Source organism: Sorex araneus, chromosome X (genome assembly GCF_027595985.1).
Source record: "Sorex araneus isolate mSorAra2 chromosome X, mSorAra2.pri, whole genome shotgun sequence".
Lineage (NCBI taxonomy): Eukaryota > Metazoa > Chordata > Mammalia > Eulipotyphla > Soricidae > Sorex > Sorex araneus.
Genome location: NC_073313.1, coordinates 114,213,372 through 114,231,943, shown reverse-complemented (window position 1 = coordinate 114,231,943; position 18,572 = coordinate 114,213,372). Strand labels below are relative to the sequence as shown.

At 43.7% G+C, this 18,572-nt stretch overlaps 1 long non-coding RNA gene across 2 annotated transcripts in view; it reads left to right on the top strand.

Annotated features, from left to right (window-relative positions):
- LOC129400127 (uncharacterized) overlaps positions 1-18,572 on the top strand; it is a 98,238-nt gene that overhangs the window by 67,302 nt on the left and 12,364 nt on the right. For both annotated transcript variants that reach the window (XR_008627452.1, XR_008627453.1), the window contains one exon: positions 13,658-13,745. This is a non-coding gene — a long non-coding RNA (uncharacterized LOC129400127). The remainder of the gene's footprint in view (positions 1-13,657; positions 13,746-18,572) is intronic.

Here is an 18,572-nt window from a genome sequence, read left to right as displayed (position 1 = left end):
TTCTAGGAATTCAGCTTTCCTCTTGCTCCTGGTCTCGCCCTCCGCCCTTTGAGAATCAAAAAAGCCCAGAGTGTTCCCCCAAATCATTCAAACTTTTCTGGTAGATCCTCCTAGGAATATGTTGTTTCTTTGGATGTTTGGAATATATAGATACTGGCCTCAAGAAGTATGAAGGAGGTCCTGAGTATATTACAGACTTTTAGGCTCTTGCTTTGAATGTGGACTTCAGGGTTTGATCCTCATACCTCCACCAGGCCTGATGGATACCTGATGGTATCAGGTATATATCATCCTCATACCTCTCCATAAGCCCTGAGAATGGTCAGGTTTGACCCCAAGACCTAAAGAACACCAGAAAAAGAAAAAAAAATAACAAAAACACCAAAAAGACCCAGAAGGGTATCTCTCTCTGTAGCAGTTTAATTTCTGACTTCCTGTCTTAGATTATTGTGAGATCAACATTTCTGGGAGGTGGGAATGCAGTAATAGGAAGAGTTAGGGTGTGGCTCTTTTTGTGGGGAGTATATAGGAAAATTGTGTTTCTGTTCATTCTCTCAAAAAAAATTTTTTTTTGTCACCATAATTTGCCATAATGGTAATAGTAGAGTGTCATTCATGCATTGTTCCAGCCCAGTGTCCATTTCCCTTCAGCAGTGTCCCCATCCCCCTGCATGCTGAGCTTCCTGCAGAAGACTAGTTCCCAGTTTTCCTGTCTGTGGACATTTGTCACTCACTTGCCAGGTTTCCTTGTATCCTGCATATAAGGGGTGCCATTCTTGTCTATCCCTCTCCTGACTTCACTTAGCAGGATATGTTCCAAAAAGTTCATAATTTGCACTCTGTGTTCATTGCAACACTATTCCAGGTAGCCAAAATCTGGAAACAACCCAAATGTACAAGTACAGATGACTGCATTAAAAATTACAGTTCATGGGTGCATGCCTCCAGTGAATACCACTCAGCTATAGGAGAGAGGAAACCATGTAATTTTCTCTTTTCAGGTAATCCTGTTATGGGTTTTTTGGGATATCAAGTGATTGGATTATTATGGTTCTCAGTTTGTTCCCCATGAATGTTCTGGTCACAGGCCTTTTCAAGTTAAGATCAATCTAACATCCATTACTCCCTGTCATCTTCATGGCAAGATGGTGAGCCCCTTGTATGAGCAAGTTTGCACCTGGTTTTCCTAAAGGAATGGCAGTGGGAGAAGCCTGGGGGAGGGGAGCAAGCAGAGGTTTTATCCCTGTGACCATACTGCCATCAAGAGGAATAGGTTGTTAGTTCCTATTGCACATCCGGGGAGGAGTGACTGGGAAGTGCAGCCCCTGCGAAAGGCAAGTCCCCTGGGCAGTCTGCAGCTCTGCTGCTCTGTCCAGTGGGCAGTGAGGAACCTTTAGCCAAGGCCAGGTAGGGCCGAGCTGAGAGAGCCAATCTCCCTGCGCCTGGAGGGTCCTGCAGAGGGACCCTGGGTGAGCACTGTGGGGGCCGCCATGTTCTGGGCGGGACTATGGGCTCTCCCTGGAAGGGGCAGCAGCAGCTGGCCTGGCTGGGGTCTGCGGGCACACTTTCCCTCTGAGCCCTGCAGTCTGCAGGTACCCGTGGCAGAGCAGAGCCCAGCAGCAGAGACCGCTCTGGAGAGCACAAGGCTCCACTGGGACTTTGACACACTGGCCCGCAGCCTTGGCTTGGTTGCGGGACCAGGGCGTCTGCTGGTGGATCATCAGCTTCTGTGTCTCAGGTTATCTTTGTATCCTGTTCCTGCCTGCTTGGCAGATTTTTGGCTAGCCTTTTGACTTAAAAAAAAAAAAAGTTTTTTTGACTTTTGGCTTCAGGGTATTTGTCAGTCTGTTTGCTTCCACTGGCCACACCCTCTCCACCCTGTGCATCTATGTTACAGGGGTTGTTTGGGTGATCTAGCCTTAATGGGTGTCATGTACTTTTCCCATGGACAGTGGAGATGCGCTGTGGCTGGGACTAGCTCAGGAATCCTGAGTGGCCCCCATTGCACAGCTAAGATCCACAGTCGAACCCATACTCAAGATGCTTCCACTTGATGGCACTATTGTTCTAGGAATGTCAGCTTTCTTTTGACTCCTGCTCTCTCCCTCCGCCCTTTGAGAATCAAAAAACGCTCAGAGGAGTCCCCAAGTCATTCAAGCCTTCCAGCAGGCAGATCCTTTTTGATGTCATTTGTCTTCTTTGGGGGGATTATAAAATTATAGATACTGACTCTCAAAACCTAAAGTGACAGATAGTATAGTGAATATCAGAGTGTTTTGATGGACAAAAACCCCTATTGAGGAAGCCTCATACTTATTGCCTCAGCTTGGCAAACACTGTTTGGCTTTTTACCCTTTTTCAACAGGTTAGATGTGATGGTTTTTTTTGAGTCTTGAAGTAAAGGACTTGCCATTATGCCAGTTCTGTCATTAATTTTGCAAATCATTTTGGCAGTCAGATGTCACTTCCTGGGACCAATGCCTAGGAAGCCAAGTCAGGGGGAAGATTTATTTCCCTAGGAAAGGCCAGAGCTCATTGCCTGAGGAATGTTTGCTGAGGAAACCTGACAAGATAGAGCCTATTAAGGTTTGGAAACCTTGCCCATCACCCTGTCCCTGTTTCCGTTAGTCACAGTGAGCTGAGCCAAATCGCAGGACTGCAGTTAGTGGGCCCCTGGGAGACTTACGTGAAGTAGACAAACCTCAACCTCCGCCAGCGCCACTAGGTCAAGCCACACCCGAGATCCACTTACTCTTCTAAGTACAGGACTTAATTCCCACCACCAACTTCTTGGGGAGCTGTGGACTCAGGCTGAAGAGAGGAATTGCTCTTCGCAGGAATGGAAAACCAGTCCTAGGCCTTACCTAGACATTCCAGGTCCTTGTCCGTCCCACAGAAAAGAACTTCGGGCTAGAAAAGCAGTGAAGTGAAAACAGATTTTTTTTTGGGGGGGGGGGGGGCAGGGGTAGGGCCTTTTTGAGGAAGCGAATGAAGGAAAGGGAGAGAGAGTAACACATTCAAGAGATTCTCTAAAGGTGAAGAGCACCCCAGTACACATCTCAAGAGGGGACATTCGGACGACACATATGCTTGGCCACATGGACACAAGCAGCACTTTGGCTCCGGCAGCATATGCAGGTGCTTTCTTTATTCAAGTTGGGTTTTATAAGCTTTTCCCCAAGCTGCCCCACGTGGGGTTTTCTAGCTAGGTAAGAGTCTGTTGCTAGGGTGGTTGCCAAGAGGGTGAAGTTAGGAGTGGTTGATGGTCTTTGAATTTCCTTTCCTTGGCCTTTGCTCCTGCTAGAGCTTCTTGGAAGAGGAGGTCCAATCTTCTCTGGGCCTGTTGGCATCAGTTACTGTCTATCAAGCCTTAGTTTCTGTGTCCTCGAGGAACTGAAAGGGTCTTAAGGTCCGTTCGGTCCTGACAGCCTTAGTGTAAGTGGTTTTATAACTTCCCAAGGAATTCCATTGCTATGGAGACCCTGCCCTGTCTAGCTGCCTATATCAGGACCATGGAGGCAACCATGACTGAACACATCTCTAGCAGCCTGGTTGAAGGAATAATCACTGTCACTGTCACTGTCATCCCGTTGCTCATCTGTTTGCTCGAGCGGGCACCAGTAACATCTCTCATTGAGAGACTTATTGTTACTGTTTTGGCATATCCAATACGGACGTGTAGCTTGCCGGCCTCTGCCATGTGGTCACGATATTCTCAGTAGCTTGCCAGGCTCTCTGAGAGGGGCGGAGGAATCGAACATGTAGGTGGAAATTTCTGGTGCTGAAATGAAGGAATAATGAGGATTATTGTCATTTCTACTGGTAATTCTTTTTCTTTTGGACCTAATCTTAGCTGAGCCATGGTACCTGGAATACAGCCCAACATATACACGCATACTCGAGTCTACTAGTTGGTGACTTGGATTGCAAAACTAGATTGGCACCTATGCCTGAGACCTCCAAGGAAATCATCAGAGCCTGTGCTCACGCCATTCTGTATGCCCTTTGGTAGCAGTATCGGACCTTAGTCCTGCAGCGAGGCTAAGGATCCAGGCTCTGGAAGCCCCAGAGCAGTTTGCTGACTTCCTGTTGAACATGGCTGCGGCCGAGATCACACCCCTTCCTGCTTCTGAGCCTGGAAGGTCTGCGTTGTAGCACCCCTTTGTCGGTAGTCAGGGCTCAGTGCTCAGATTGCTCGGATTGTAGCTTCCACCGTGACTCTTGGGAAACTAGATGGCTAGGATTAGCTCCAGACTGCTCCCCACCCACCATTTCCTGCTCTCATCAAAGCTCTCCTCAAAGCTGCAGGCAGTGCCCAGAAAGCAACCACTTCCGGTGGCATTGTTGCTCCAGAAATGTCAACCCGTTTCTTGCCTCTCCCTCTCCCTCTGCTTTTCATGATTCAAACAATCCCCTGGGAGGCTAGACTCTGAAGCCTTCTGCTTGGGGGATGCTGCACTGTGTGTTAGGGGCAGGCAGTAAAGTGTCTTCCTTTGGGGGGGGGGTTAGAAGGATGTCCAGACATCCAAATACCCAAACGCATTTCTTCCTCATTAGCGTAGGTCTTTGCTCCCACATTTCTTCCTGCCCCTCCAGTGCTCATCCTGCTCCCTTATGCAGTCGAGGATCAGCAGCCCGTGAAGGAGTGGGTCATTCTGACAGCCAGAGCTACTGTCTTGTGCATTCGGGAGAACAGAAGGAGGTGAATTTCCTCGGTTTAACTTGGTGTCTCTGCCCCAGGTTAGTTGTGGGGTAGGAGCAGTGTAGAAGATCTCGTGGCGCTGTGCCCACAGACCACCGTAGATGAAGGCCGTGTTCCTAGTGTTGCCCTCTGGAAAACTCAGAGATGACATCTGTGTTCTCTCTTCCCACCTCCCACTTATTCGCTCATTAGTTGTGCTCGGGCACATCTTGCTGATAGTCTTAGCCATGGCTGCGTACCTTGGCTGAGGTGCGGGTGCACACCTGGCTGTTTGAAAGAGTATGTGTATTGTTTTCATCCTGGGGACCCTCGACAGCAGAGCCCTTGTGCTTCTGTAACTTACTGAGGGGCAAAGCCCTGGCCTCATGCTCGCATGGCGGGCACTTCCCGCCGCCGCTCCACACCCTGCGCCTTAGAAAAAAATGTCACATTCAGGTCAAAGGCAGCACTGATGACTATTTCCTAAACTTCCCTTAGTTTTTTTTTTTGCTTTTTTTGGGGGGGGTCACACCCAGCAATGCACAGGGGTTACTCCTGGCTCTGCACTCAGGAATTACTCCTGGCGGTGCTCAGGGGACCCTATGGGATGCTGGGAATCGAACCTGGGTCTGCTGCGTGCAAGGCAAACGCCCTACCTGCTGTGCTATTGCTCCAGCCCCTTCCCTTAGTTTTTGTTTAAATTTATTTATTTTTGTTTGGGGGCCACGCTCAGCAGTGCTCAGGGCTTACTCCTCGCTGTGCTCAGGAGTTCAAATGGGATGCCTGGGATTGAATCTAGATTGTCCGCATTCGAGGCAAGTGTCCTACTCACTGTACTGTTGCTCAAAATCCCCCTCCACTCTATTTTTAAAACCCTCCCTACAGAGGTAGTCACCTAAGGTCCTTGGGTGTTTTCCAGATTGCAGAAGAAGCCAACAAGCAAGTGCTGTAGGTTTCCCCTCTTCTCTGACCTCACAAAGCTCTTGCAGTGGGGAATATCCTGTCCTTGGCTCACTGGCAAGAGGCCAGTCTTGTCCTACTAAATCCTGTCCATTGCTGGTGTGCCAACCACTTGAAAGTTGCGAGACCCCTTGTCTTACCCTGAGCATGGGAGTGGAGGCTATTCTCATTTTCTCTGGCATGAGATTTTTTTTTCTTTTTCCCTGTCTTCTGTTTTGGCAATGAACTCATGTCCAAGGTTCTGGTTACCAGTCCATGAATGTGTATGGTCAGGGTACTTTGTCATGGTCTGTGTTCATCCAGAAGAAAGCAGTTCATGGGCCAGAGAGGAGGAAGGGTGCATGCCTTGCGTGCAACGTACCTGGGTTTGAGCCCCAGTACCACATATGTTTTCTTAAATCCCCATCAAGAGCGATCACTGAGGGCAGAACTAGGAGTACCAGGAGTAAACTCTGAGTACCAGTGGGTGTCTCTGTCCCACCCCCCACTTTACCTGCTGCATTCTAACTCTAACCCCTAATGGGCTATCCTTTTGTTATTTCCAGATCTTTAATATTTTTATTATTTTTTAATTGAATTTCCTCCAACCCGGGTTCGATTCCTCCTCCCCTCTCAGAGAGCCCCACAAGTTACCGAGAGTATCTCACCCGCACGGCAGAGCCTGGCAAGCTCCCTATGGCGTATTCGATATGCCACAAACAGTAACAACAAGTCTCACAGTGGAGACGTTACTGGTGCCTGCTCAAGCAAATCGATGAGCAATGGGATTAACAGTGAATGTTTCTATTTATTTATTTATTTATTTATTTTTGCTTTTTGGGTCACACCCAGAGATGCTCAGGGGTTACTCCTGGCTTTGCACTCAGGAATTACTCCTGGAGGTACTTGGGGGACCATATGGGATGCTGGGGATTGAACCCGGGTCGGACGAGTGCAAGGCAAACGCCCTACCCGCTGTGCTATCGCTCCGGCCCAACAGTGAATGTTTTTAATTGAAATTTTTTTTCCGAATTGAATCATGGTGTGATATACAGTTACAAAGTTGTTCATGATTGGGTTTCAGTCAGACAGTGTTCCAATACCTGTCCCTTCACCAGCGTACATTTCCCACCACCAAATGTCGCCAGTTTTTACCCTCCTCCCACCCTGCCTGCCTCTGTGGGAGGCATTTTCCATCTTTCTCTCTCTCTGTCACTCTTTCATTTGGGACATTATGGTTTGCAATCCTGGAAGGTTATCACATATATCCCTTTATCAACTTTCAGCACTCAGTTCTTGTCCAGAGTAATCATTTCCAATTATTATTGTTTATAGTGGTCTCTTATCTATCCTAACTTCCCTCCACCCCCACACACTTGTGGCAAGCTCCTAACTAGACTGGTTCTCCTGGCCCCAGTTTATTTTGTCTTTGGATATTAGTTCCATACTGTGTTTTCTAATATCCCACAAATGAGTGTAATCATTCTATGTCTGGCCCTCTCCTTCTGACTCAATTCACTCAGCATGATACTCTCCATGTCCATCCATTTATAAACAGATTTCCTGACTTCATTTTTCCTAACAGCTGCATAGTATTCCATTGTGTAGATGGACCATCCTTTCTTTATCTACTCATGTGGTCTCAGGCACTCGGGTTATGTCTGGCTATTTCGAATAGTGCTGCAATGAACATACAAGTGCAGATGGTGTTGTTTCTCTGTGTTGTTGGGTCCCCAGGATATAGTCTCAGAAGTGATATTGCTGGGTCAAATGGGAGCTCAATTTCTAGGTTTTTGTGAAATGTCTATTGTTTTCTAAAAGGGCTGGACCAGTCAGCATTCCTGTTAATAATGAAGGAGAGTCCCTTTCTCCCCACATCCGTGCCAGCACAAAATGAAGGGGAGGAGCATGTGGACTTTTTTCCACAGAGGCATCCAGTTAGATAGTGATTTCAAATTCTTAAAGCAAAATGAGGATGTATATCCTTAGTGAAGGAGTTAGATCAGGGCTGAATAAAGAAAAGAGGATCTTTCTTTTTAAAATTTTTTTATTATTTATTTATTTTTTAATTTTTTATTTTATTGAATCACCATGAGGTAGTTACAAGCTTTCATGTTTGGGTTAAAATCACACAGTGATTAAACACCCATCCCTCCACCAGTGCACATTCCCCACCACCAATATCCCCAGTATACCCCCCCTTTCCCACCTTCCCCCTGCCTCCATGGCAGACAATATTCCCCATACTCTCTCTCTACTTTTGGGCATTATGGCTTGCAACACAGACACTGAGAGGTCATCATGTTTGGTCCATTATCTACTTTCGGCACACATTTCCTGTCCCGACTTGTTCCTCCAGCCATCATTTTCTTAGTGATCCCTTCTCTATTCCATCTGCCTTCTCCCCTCCACTCGTGAAGCAGTTTCCAGCTATGGGGCAATCCCCCTGGCCCTTGTATCTACTGTCCTTGGGTGTCAGCCTCATGTGATGTTCTTCTGTACTCCACAAATGAGTGCAGTCCTTCTATGTCTGTCCCTCTGAAAAGAGGATCTTCATATGAGAAAGATTAAAAGCTCTGTTAGTGACAGGTCTGCCCTGCCATAAACGTTTCTACAATAGGAAGGTGATTTTCAGCTAATAGTGCTAGTTCTGGATAAGACCATCTCCAGTTTCCATTTGACATAGTTAAGGGTGGAAAAAAAAATTTTGTAAACCTGCAGGGCCTCAGCTGTCTCCATGCCAAACAATCCACAGGCCAAAATGGCACATCTTGCTTTGAACTCCCTCCTTGCTGTGGTGACCACATGTTGTTTTTCTCTGTTCATGCTTTTGGAGTTGAAAGCAAACCAGAGCAAACATACAAGCATTCTGGGATTGGAAGAACTGAGGATCCCCCTCTTTTTAAGCACCCCCAGCCCCAGTCCCCCTCCTTCTATGTCCCCATAACCTACTTTTGTGATCAAAAGGCAATGTTTAAAAGAAACACACACACACACACACACACACACACACACACACACAAAAGCATTGGTTCCTCTGTGGTCCCTGATGCGAATCTGAACCTTGCTGTAACTCATTCTTTCTCAAAGTGGTCGATGCTACCCAGGATGCTTGAATGATTCTGCGGGTGCAGTAGTAGCTTGTGTGTGTGTGTGTGTGTGTGTGTGTGTGTGTGTGTGTGTGTGTTTAGTGGGGGGATAGGGGGAGGGAGAACTTTAAGAGAAGAAACACTTTCTGCTTTTTTTTTTTTTCTTTTTTTGGGTCACACCCGGCAATGCACAGGGGTTCCTCCCCTGGCGGTGCTTGGGGGACCATATGGGATGCTGGGGATGGAACCCGGGTCGGCCGCGTGCAAGGCAAACGCCCTCCCCGCTGTGCTATCGCTCCAGCACCTGCTTTTGGTTTTGTAGTAGCTTCTGTGTGTGTGTGTGTGTGTGTGTGTGTGTGTGTGTGTGTGTATGTGTGTGTGTGTAGTGGGGGGTAGGGGGAGGGGGAAGTCTAAGAGAACATACACTTTCTGCTTTTGGTTTTGTAGGCCAGATAAGTTTGGTCATTTCTCACGGACACATTTTCATAAGCCGCTTAAAGAACAAAGTACCCTGACCAAGAGGCCTGATGGACATATCACACTGTGGGTGATGGACAAACACCAGCAGGGACGTCAGAAGTGAGGTGAACCTCTCTCCCAGCCCAACATCATAGATATCTGTTAGACCTTAACTCCTGCCTCTTTTCCCATGGGGCTTCTGGGATCAGGTTTAGCGACAGATCAGGAGGGCAGTTATACCCAGGATCCTCAAAATGTCTTGATGTCTGACCTGCTGTTATGCTTTTGACAACTGTCATGGGAAACACCTAGGAGGGGAGATGCTTCTGTGGTCTCTTGCACTTTATCACAGAAGAGTTGAGGACAGTTACTAATCCTCTGTGGTCATGTTGTCACTGTCACCTTGTTGCTCATCGATTTGCTTGAGCGGGCACCAGTAACGTCTCCATTGTGAGGCTTGTTATTACTGTTTCTGGCATATCCAATACACCATGGGTAGCTTGCCAGGCTCTGCCATGCAGGCAGGATAATCTCGGTAGCTTGCCAGGCTCTCCGAGAGGGGTGGAGGAATCGAACCCAGGTCAGCTGCATGCAAGACAAACGCTCTACTTGCTGTGCTATCACTCCAGTCATAGGTCATGTCGTCATACTTCCCAAATTAGTCGTTATAGGCATGTGGATTGGCTCTTAGATTGGATATGGAATTTCTCAGGACTTAACTACTGGCTCTTTGATGAGGAATCACTCCTGATGGTACCCTAGGGAACCATATACAGTGCTGGAAATTCAACCTGGGCTGGCCACATGCAAGACCAGTGCCTTACCCATCTATCATCTCAGGTATTAGCATGGGGCAGTCCAGCTTCACCCTCTTTCCCTGACCTCAGTCCCCTAGATTCTACATGGTATGGCTCAGACAGAGTTTTCGAGCTCCACGGCAGCTTCTCGAGACTTTTTAAGTGTGGCCAGCTACCCTGAAAACATCAGTAAGATGTGAGACCTAAGCACATCTGCCATGAAAGCAAAGATCCCAGTATCCTTCACATTATCTGTCCAGTCCCAGTACCAACCCAAATACCACCTGAACATAAAGAACACTGACTCACCTAAACCTCTTTGATGATGAGCATGACATCTAACACAATGTGAAAACGAAAGAACACAGCGATATCAACGTAATACAACAAGAATCCAGGGAGATAACCAGTGATCATCTGTCATCTGCCTGAAGCAGCCTTTAGAACAATATCATTAATAATCTGAAAGTGATGCTTGGGCAGATAATCAATACACTTTAAGAAAGCTTGATGGAGAAAATGAAAAAATAAATCAGCTAAATAGATGGAACAGAACTTTATAGTGCACTAAAAGACCTTATGTACATGAAGCTGAAAAGCGAATCGATACACTTAAAAATACAATAAACAAATCCATTAAGAAAAAAGAATAGGAAAAGATACCAAAAAATTGTAAAGAGACTATACGGGAAACTATTGACAGGGCCCAAGAGGATCATAAAAGCAAGTCATGAGGACCTGGAAAATAGGAGTTCCAAGGATGAGGAAAGGAGGAGAAGAGAAGAAAGACTAGTTGAAGAACTAATGTTTGAGAATTTCCCCAAGTTGAAGAGGGAGATGGGAGCACAGATACAGGAGGACCAACAAGTATCAACTAAAGCAAATCCAAATAAAACTTCACATACAAGGGAAAAAAATAAGATTCACAGCAGATTTCTCCAGTAAAACTCTGTCACTGTTACTGTCACTGTCATCCGTTGCTCATCGATTAGCTCTAGCAGGCACCAGTTAATATCTCCATCTCACCCCACCTCCGCCTCCCTTTCAATATTTGATATATAAATTTTTGGTTTGGGACCACACCCAGCAGTGCTCAGGGCCTTAGGCCTTAGCCGTTAATGGAACCTGGGTGTGCTGCAGTAAGACAAGAACCTTAACTCCTATGCAGTTTCTCCCGCCAGCAGGGAATTCTGTAAAGCACTGACCAGGGGCACAGCCTCCACACTGAGTCTCTTCCACTTACCTGTAACCAATATATTTTCTTCTAACATGTTCTTCCAATCACCTGTATATAAAGGCCCCTACCCCCAGCCTTAACTTGACAGTAAGAAAGTTTGGGGGAACAACAGTTATACCTTCCCCTCAAATTGTTAGCATGAGAATAATGCTAGAAATCCTTCTGTTTCTTAACCAACCCACCCTTGTTGATTATGGTTCTATTTACAGCACTGTAATGGGTATGTCTTCATACCCATCATATTTCAAGAACTTCATTATTGTAAGAAGAGCCTGTTGACAACATGTCCTTGTACAAGAATAGAATATAAAGGTGTTAAAGAAAATTCTGAAGAACACACACTACTTTGTTTGTAGGGTCTCATATAGGAATGGCATGAATGTGTGGTTTTCATTTAACATTTAATTGAACACCTATGTCAAACACTCTTTATTTTTTTCTTTTTAATTTTATTGAATCACCGTGAGATGGTTACAAGCTTTCATGTTTGGGTTACAATCTCACAATGATCAAACACCCATCCCTCCACCAGTGCACATTTCCAGCACCAATATCCCCGGTATACCCCCCTTTCCCACCCCCCATCCCCACCTCTAAGGCAGACAATATTCCCCATACTCTCTCTCTACTTTTGGGCATTATGGCTTGCAATACAGACACTGAGAGGTCATCATGTTTGGTCCATTATCTACTTTCGGCATGCATCTCCCATCCCAACTGGTTCCTCCAGCCATCATTTTCTTAGTGATCCCTTCTCTATTCCATCTGCCTTCTCCCCTCCGCTCATGAAGCAGGCTTCCAGCTATGGGGCAATCTTCCTGGCCCTTGTGTCTACTGTCCTTGGGTGTCAGCCTCATGTGATGATATTCTATACTCCACAAATGAGTGCAGTCCCTCTGTGTCTCTCCCTCTCTTTCTGACTCATTTCACTTAGCATGATACTCTCCATGTCTATCCATTTGACACTGTTCTTTTTAAAATTACTGAGTTAAGGGGCCAGGGAGATAATACAGTAGGTAGGGCATTTCCCTTGCATGTGGCTGACCCAGGTTCAATCCTCAGAACCCTATATGACCTCCCAGGCACCAAATCACCAGGAGTGATCCCTGAGCACAGAGCCAGGAGTAATCCCTGAGTACCAGCACCCTCCAAAAGAACTTAAAATTACTGAGTTAACTTGGTTTGCAGGAGTCTTAATATTTATGTTTTAGCCGTGTGCACTGTTGTTGCAGCAAACCCACATTTACATGCATCCCTCTATCACTGTCCCCAGGTCCCTTCTCATTAGTCCCTCTCCATCCTCCTCATGCCCTACCTCTTGGTAATCTTAATTCTGTCAGTAACTATTCTTAGTGTCAGAAGCAGCCTGTAAGACACACAAATTTCCGTGCATAAACAACAATTCTATCGGGGTCACTAAAAATAAGATGAGCCAAGCATGTGCATGTAGATATGAGGATAGATGGTGGTAAAAACAATGCAGCAAAGTAAAGCAAGATATGAGAATCGGATGCGGGAGGGTGTAGGGAATAGAAGCTGGGGAGGGCATGGAGATTTGCATCTTTGCAAGATTGTATAGCCAAGACTTGACTGAGAAGGTGAGAAAGACCTGCAGGAAGTGATAGGAAAAGCCCTGTGAAGGTCTGGATATGAAAGCACCAATGAGAGGGCATACTTGTGGCTCTTTCTGATGCTGGCGTTAGGCTTTCTGGTGACAGTTGGTCATTGGCAAGTATTTTCGCCTGCAACTTTGAGGTAGGAGACAGCATGGTGTCAGTGTCATTTGACAGTTTGCAATTGGTCAGGCTTAAGGCCAGAAAGAGCTTGGTTCCTTGTATAACTAGTAAACCATTTAAAACTTTTTACCTTGAATAAGGCAATACTCTACCCACACATCTGAGAGTCTATGGTGCTATTAAATGAACACTTTTTTAAGACCCATGTACCTTTCCTAGTACCTAATGTGGCTAAGTTCATTTTTGTGAGCTGTTTAAAACTGCTTCAGTGATAGTGGTGTACAAACTGTTGCTTGCACCTAATTTTAGGGCACTTGTCATTTCTAAGAATCAGTTTTACAAGTGAGAAAATATTTCTGTATTGATAGCTCTACTGCTAAACTGTTATTTATTTCATTAACTTTGGGGACAGGCTGAGTAGCTTCAGCAGAAAGACTGATCACCAGCCAGCATCCCAGCCAGTTGCATTGTGAAGTGACCAAGTCATCACAGTTGATTACATCATTATGGGTTTGCTGTATAAAGTGCAGACCACCACCAGGCTTTGAGTTAGATATCTTAAGGGTATGTAGTGGATGGTAGTGGATCAACAGAGCTAGAATAACTGGGTGTTTTTGGGGGGTGGAAGCAAGGTGCAGCAATATTATTTATGCTGAATCTTAGGGAAATTGATTTGGTATTAATGGCAGACTTGTTCACAGTCTCTCTTCTGTTCACAGTTCTGTGAGAAAACTGAGCATTTTCTACATCGTCCACACTGAGGTATGTGACCCCAGGAACCAGAAAGCAGCAGTACCTGTATGCCAGGTATGTATGTCATTTAGCCCAGTGGTACTTGATTGCATGTTACCCCCAATAGACTTCTTTTTCAAGGAAGTCTACTGAGTTTTCTTTGTTTTGTTTTGCTTTGTTTTCAATTTAGGGGTCATACCTGGTGGTGCTGAAAGGGTCTTAGTGGTTCTGACCCTCTGTTCGGGCATCACTCCCAGGGTTGCTGGGGGTTGGGAAGACCAGTTATGTTGCCACGATAGAACTGGGTCAGCTACATCCAAGACAAGCACCTAACTTGTTGTACTGTCTCCTCTGAGCTTCCTTTGGTAATATCTGATTGTGTACTTGATCATTGTTCATTCTGTTGGTCACGAGCCATTGGAAATCCTGACTTATTTGGTAAGCTTCAGTACCCTGTGACTCAATTGAAAGCTCCAGAAAAGGCTATTTTACCAGAGATTTTAGTTATTAGATAGGTGTGTAACTCTGTTATATTTTTGGTTGTATCTTAACTCCCTTCATTCCTATAACTTTGATTTTCTGAAAGGGTTTAGTCCAAGTTTATAATGGTGCCCTGGCAGTTATAGAAATCATGTGTACATTAAACTCCACTTAGATTCATATTCTTAGTACTGAAGATTAAACAAAGAAAAGCAATTTTATTTCAGTAAACTTAAGACTTTTTATAGTGATACTATGAACTTATGTTTTTATAAACCCTAGACCTAGGAAAAAATTTGTTGTCTTGGAGGCTGGAGCTATAGTATAGAAGGTAGGGTGTTTGCCTTGCATGCGGCCAACCTGGGTTCAATCCCCAGCCACCCATATGGTCCCCTGAGCACCGCCAGGAATAATTCCTGGCTGCAGAGCCAGGAGTAACCCCTGTGCATCGCCAGGTAAGACCCAAAGAAAAAAATAAAGAATTTGTTGTCTTATTTTTCCTCAAGGATTGCTGAATCTAAGATTACATTGGAATTTCTAAAGGGTGATATGAAACTTGAAACATATTTTGCTATAGGTCTAACAATACAGTTTTATCTAATTGATATTTTTATCTATGGGGAAAGGATCAAGCATGCAATGTTCTGTTCCTTTATCAGAAGAAAACTGTCAAGTACTAAATATATATTCTTTTGGTTTGTAATACAAGGCACTCTCAACTCAGTAATAGTCATAGATTTATAACATTATTTATGATTTTTAAATGACATTTATGGGAGGTGATTTAGAGTTTTACAGATTTGGTGTGTGAGCTTTAAGGAATAGTTTGACAATAGATGAACTGGCCTATCTCTCCTTCTCGACCCTGTTGTTGGCATACTCTCTCCTGATGATTTGGACAAACTGGCAGGATTCAGCAGACATTAGATTTGGGTTCTTGTGCCTCTTCCTTATGAATATGCTCTGGGAATCAGCGATTAATTTAGGGAGATGTGAGTACCTGGGGAGAGAGAGGTCATGAACCCTTTATGACCTCAGCAACATGTCATCTCTCATTATGAACATATCACTTGACTACTTTGAGTTTTCATTTCCTCAACTAATACCAGAGTCAAATAAAGGAGAGATTCTTAAAATTGTATGGTTCTTTTGGAGAGCCAGGTGAATAGTGTGGAAATTACTTTAAAAGACACAAGCACACGTATCTACAAAAATTAGCAGTTGAGTTGAGAACTGAAGCCATTATGATTTCACGAGAGCGCCCTGTGTGACACTGTTACTCTAAAGAATTTAGTTTCAGATTCCAACCATTGACCAGTACTCTTAGCCCCTGTTTTCCCTGGCCTTGGATATTAGTCTTTTACTATATATATATATTTTTTATACCATAATTGAATGCAGTCATTCTATCACAAGTGTGTGTGGGACAGAGGGGAGGTCAGATAGAGAAGGGACCAGTATGACAATAATAGTTGGAAATGATCATGCTGGACAAGAACTGAGTGTTGAAAGTAGGTAAAGGGATATACATAATAATTGTTCAGTATCTGTCTTGCAAACCACAATGCCCAAAAGAAGTGGAGTGAGAATGGGGGGAGAGAGAGAGAGAAAGCGAGAGCAGGAGAGAAAGAAGTGAGACAGAGAGAGAGAGAGAGAGAGAGAGAGAGAGAGAGAGAGAGAGAGTGTGTGTGTGTGTGTGTGTATGTGTCAGAGAGAAAGAGACAGAAAAAGAGAGAGACAGAAGTGCCTGCCATAGAGGCAGACTAGGGGAGGGTGGGGGGTGATGGGAGGGAAATTGGGGACATCGGTGCTGGGAAATGTACAGTAGTGGAGGGGTAGGTGTTAGAACACTGTATGACTGAAACCTAATCATGAACAGCTTTGTAAGGGTCTCACAGTGATTCAATTAAAAATAAATCTGAAAAACAAAGAGTTTAGTTTCAAGCATAACTAGCAATAATTTGTAATTAAGGCAATTTTATATGTTCCAACACTTCACAACTGCTATTCTTATTTCTGTCCTTGTAGTTCTGTCTTTTCAAAAGTATCACATGTGTGAGAACATAGAGTAATGATACTTTTATTTAGGGGCTTTCAATTTGCGCAATGCTTTTTTTGTGTTTGGTTTTGTTTTGGGATCACAGTTGGCTGTCTTCCGGGCTTACGCCTGGCTTAGTGCTCTGGGGTCACTTCTGGTGGCACTTGGGAATCAAACCACATTCAGCTGCATGCAAGGGAAGAGCTTTTAACTCCTGTATTACCTCTCTGGTACTAGGGTTCACTCTCTTTAGTGTAGATTTTATATATATATATTTATATATATGTATATATATGTATATATGTATGTATATATACACATATATTAAAAAGTATATATTATATAAAAATAATATTTATAAATATAAACATTATTTAGATTTATTTTATATAAAAATAAAGTTATGATATATAAATATATGAAATATATGAAAATAAAATTTATAATATATAATTAACATATACTTTTAATATGTATAAATATTAAATTCATAAAAATATTTATAAATATTTATAAATAATATATAATAACATATTTATATATATAAAGATATCACTGTATCACTGTCACTGTCATCCTATTGTTCATTGATTTGCTCGAGCAGGTGCCAGTAACGTCTTAGATTGTCCCTGTCGCATGCTAGTATAACCCGATGGTGTTTGATCGCTCCAGGAATACGAAGAGCACGTTGTTGTTGCTGTTTCTGGCATATTTGATATATTTATATTATATATGTGCATATATCTTCTTATTTATTATGCTGGCATGTTTCTACCATTACAATAGTTTTACTTCCAGTTCTTACTGAATACCGGTTCTCATGTTGTCTCCGCTGTCATTGGGTATTTGTTATTCCACCATTATATTTATTTATATTCCACATATGAAATAGATCATTCTGTGTCAGTCTCTCTCCCTCTGATTAACTTTACTCAGCATGATACTCTGCAGGTGCCCCATGTAGCAGCAAATTGCATTACTTTATCTTCTCTTATGGCTGAGTAATATTCCATTGTGTATATGTACTGTAGTTTCTTTATCCACTCAGCTATTCTTGGACTCTTGGGTTGTTTCCAGATTTGGGCTATTGTGGATATTGTTACAAGGAACACAGGGGTGTGCCAATGTCTTTTCTCCATTTTTTTGAGCCCTTGGGGTATATTCTAAGAAGTGGAGTTCCTGTGTCCAATGGAAGCTCTATTCCTAGATGTTTTAAGAATATCATTTTTTTTCCCCAGAAATGCTGGACCAGTCGACATTCCTACCAGCAGTGAATAAAAGTCCCCTGTATCTGTGCCAGAACTGCTTGTTCTTGTTTTTTTGGATGTGTGCCAGTTTCTGCTGTGTGAGATGATGTCTCATTGTTCTTTTGATTTGCTTCTCCCTGATGATTAGCAATGTAGAGCATCTTTAATATGTCATTTGGCCATTTGTATTTATTCTTTGAGGAAATTTCTGTTCAACTCTTCTCCGCATTTTTTGAAGGGGTGGATGTGGTTTTCTTGTAAAATTCTACCAGTGCCTTATGCATATTAATCCCTTATCAGCTGGGTATTGGGTAAATAATTTCTCCAGGTCTTAGAGATAGTCTTTGTATTCTGGTCTTTATTTAATTTGTGGTTCAAAGATTTTTTTTAAATCTTTCTAATTCATTTTGTTTATTTATTTTAGGTTTTGGGTCACACCCTGAGATGTTCAGGGGTTACTCCTAGCTCTATACTCAGGAATTACTCTTGATGGTGATTGGGGGACTACATGGGATGCCAGGGATTGAACCCAGGTCAGCCAAGTGCAAGGCAAATGCCTTACCCAATGTACTATCACTCTGGCCCTGGTTCAAAGATTCTTAATTTAATGTAATCCCATTTGTTTATCTTTACTTCCATTTGCTTGGTCAGTGGTGTTTCATCCTTGAAGATACCTTTAGCTTCAATGTCATGGAGAGTTCTGCCTATGTTTTCCTCCATGTACTTTATGGATTCAGGTCTGATATCAAGGTGTTTGATTTGTTTTTTTTTTATTTGATTTTTGTGCAAAGCGTTAGAAATAGGTCTGAGTTCATTTTTTCTCATGCAGCTGACTGGCTTTCCCAGCAGCACTTGTTTAGGAGTCTTTCCTTTGCTCTACTTCATATTTTTTGTTCCTTTATTAAAGATAAATTAATCATATACCTGAGAGTCTGTCTCAGGATGATCAACTCTATTCCATTGATCTGAGGGTCTGTCTTCCAGTACAATTCTGTTTTAATTGCTACTGTTTTGTAGTACAGTTTGAAGCTGGGGAAATTGATGCCTCCCTTCTTCTTTTTCCCAAGGATTGCTTTAGCTATTTGTGTGTATGTGTGTGTGTGGGGGAGGGGTGCAGGAGCTATTCCTTTTGAATTT